Below are 3422 nucleotides of genomic sequence, written 5' to 3'. Positions count from 1 at the left end.
TTACAAGGCTTACTACTATGATTTATGACTAAAATAACGAAAATAGAGGTTTAGAAGTTTGAAATAAGGTTTAAATTTCAAAAGCCCAGATTTGCTGAAACAGGGGTCACAGTACGCGTCGGCGTGAGAAAAACATTGCTCGCGTACACGTGTATCCCAACCCAAAAGAGTTGGTCACATTGCATGCAGTGGTCTCGTACGCAAGCTGTGCAGAATCAGCAAAATGCTGAATGCTGCAGAATTTTCAATTTTACCTCCAAACTTCCGATGCGCATAACTTTTTCGTTTAAAATACTTTCCATCCGTTCTTCGAACGTGATAAACTTCACGGACCCAATTTTCATATGAAATAAATTTGAAATCATTTGGGGTTCCGAAAGCCAAGTTATGCTTCACCGAAGTTCGGCCAAAAATCAGTTTTACATAAAAAGCTTCAAACCTCAATTTTCATTAAAACCAAACTCATATCCATAGTTTTATAGCTAGATTCAGCACAATATCATATCATAACACATCCATCACATAACTACATTCTTCACTTCACACCATCTTCAATTATACTTTATATTTACACAATTTCAAACCTCAATTCTTTATTTTACATAAACAATATTAGCAATAACTCACTCAATACACATATAAATATCATACCATCATATCATCCATCATCAATTCATCAATTAACATACTATCAACAGCATAAGCAACAACCATCCAACATATACTCAACTCATATCGTTATGTTTATCACAGGTGCTAAGCATTGAACACTTTCTTACATTCCAACCTATCCTATGGTTATCTAGCCTATGTTTTCACAGAACATTATATATTAAATACGTGAAACCTAAACCATACATTGGCCGATTTTCACGTATTACCAAGACACCACCAAAAGCTCTAAACATAGCGCAAATGTTTCAAGATCCTTAAAACAATGATACCCAATCCTCTACCAAGTCTCCAGTGTCCACAAATCAAGCTCTAATTAATATATATGCACCAAATTTTACATTACCACATTTATATATCCAAAATTTAATACCCAACACACAAAATTAAAGAATTAACTAGTATTCTAGGATTCTCACCTTACCAATGGGAAATTGGGACAAGACTCGGCAAGTTCACCAAGTTAATTTGATCCTAAACCCCGAAATCAAGTAATTTTCAACATAATTGCTCATGTAATTAAAATTTTAAGGAGAAAGAAACTGAAACACAGCAATGGTTTCCATACCTTGTGATATACAGGGCTTTGTAGAGCTCGACGCTGCGGTTGCGTGGCCACAAACGATGCGGAGATCGAAGCTCGGAGCGAGATGTTACAAGGGTTTGAAGATTGAGTGAGGGCTTGGCTTTTGAAGGACGTTCTTCCCCTTTCTTCTGGCTTCCCAGCGCATTTTGCATGTAGAAATGGGAAGGAAAGGAGCTGATGCTCTTTTATTTAATGTGTCGATTGGGCCCATGTGTCTGATTCGACCGGTTCGGCCCGTTCGGCCCAATCTTGGGCCAAATACTTTGAAATTGATGTCAAAATTCTTGTTTTAATTAACTTTATCTTATTTTACATTTTAAATTTACATTTCTAATTTCCATTATTAAAATTTAATTTATTGATTAATTACTCGCTAATTTTGCGGGGTTTACATCTGATAAACTCCTTTTGTAGGGTTTATCCTGTGTTGAATTTAGAGCATTTTAATAACCTTTCCTCACATTTATTCAATGAAATAGCATGATTTTGTGATTTTCTCTGTATTTGAGCTTAGATGTGAAAATATGCTTTTTAGATCTTTAATTTGATAGTTTTGATCCTTCTTTGATTCCACTAGATGCCTTGATGTGTTTGTTAGTGATTTCAGAATTGAAAAAGGCTAGGAATGGATCAAGGGAGTAAGGAAGGAAGCATGCAAGTGGAGAAGATCATGAAAAGCCAAAGAATTGAACTCGCCCATGGATGCGCGCGCGTACCAGGCGCTTATGCGCACCTTGCGAAGTCACCCATGGACGCGTACGCGTACGCGTCGGCGCTGATATATGATTTTTTTTAATAAAAACGTGGCCAGCGAATTCTCAAAGCTTAAGGGGCCCAATCCAGACCAACTTTGGCACCCAAACACTCAAATAGACCAAGGATTGGAGGGGAAGGGGATCATTATCTATGACATACACACATTAGGCTAGTTTAGTTTTAGTTTTAGAGAGAGAAGCTCTCACTTCTCTCAAGAATTAGGATTAAGATTAGGTTTAGTTCTTAGATCTAGGTTTTAATTCATGATAACTTGACATCGGGATTTTTGCCAGTAAAGAATTTTATAAAACAGCCGCGTTGTAGATATAGTCTCTAAACCGACAGAAATCCCCTTGTACAAACGTTTTGGTTGTCACAAGTAACAAACCCTTAAATAAATTGATAACCGAAGTATTCAAACCTCGGGTCGTCTTCTCAAGGAACTGCAGGGAAGTATGTTCTTATTATTGGTTATGGAGATTGTAAATTGGGGTTTTGAGAATGAGGAGTGAATAGTTTAATTAGCAATTAAAGTAAATGAAGAACAAGCAATTTAAATGGCAAGTAAGATAAATAAATGACTGTAAATAAACTTTTGGCAAGGTATGAGAAATTAGAGGTCCTATCCTAGCTATCCTTATCAATGATGATGAGAATTGAATCTTAATTCCACTTTGTTAACCTTTAATAAGATAAAGGAAGGTCAAGGGATTAATTGGTTTGATCTTCGGATCCTATTTATTTCCTAAGAAAAGATTGGGATTATTGAAGTTCAATTCAATTAACAAAGATAACAATTATCAATCATGTTTGAGTTTGATAACTCCTGAGTTACTGATTTCTTAACCAAGACCAAAAGGAGAAAAGTAAATCTACTGGAATAAAAATGCCTTCAGATGGGAATAACAATAATGTAAATAAAAGAAAAGCAATAATAAACTGAAATAACTCAAATAACATTAATTCAAAAGAGTAATCTGTAACATGGAAGAATTCATAAATTAAATTGCAACATCAAATAACCAACTAAAGTAATGGAATGAATAAAAAGTGAAAGGGAAGCTTAAAGTAAAGGAACATTGAACCTGGGATCGAGAGTCACTCCTAAAACTAAGAGAAGTCCTAAATCCTAATCCTAAGAGAGATGAGAGAATCTCTCTCTCTAAACTAAGTCTAAATCATGAAAACAAACTAAAGTGGAGACTCTCCTTGAATGGATTCATTCCCCCACTTCATAACCTCTGGTCTATGCCTTCTGGACTTGGATTTGGGCTAAAAAGGGTTTCAGAATTCGCTGGGAGCGTTTTCTGCAATTTCTGGTGCGTGGCCTCTGTCACGCGTCCGCGTGGGTCACGTGGTCGCGTCATTCGGAGTTTTCCTTGTCACGCAGTCGCGTCAGTCATGCGAC

This window comes from Arachis ipaensis, chromosome B8, assembly GCF_059453495.1.
Source record: "Arachis ipaensis isolate K30076 ecotype BB chromosome B8, ASM5945349v1, whole genome shotgun sequence".
NCBI lineage: Eukaryota > Viridiplantae > Streptophyta > Magnoliopsida > Fabales > Fabaceae > Arachis > Arachis ipaensis.
This window is presented reverse-complemented; position numbering follows the sequence as displayed.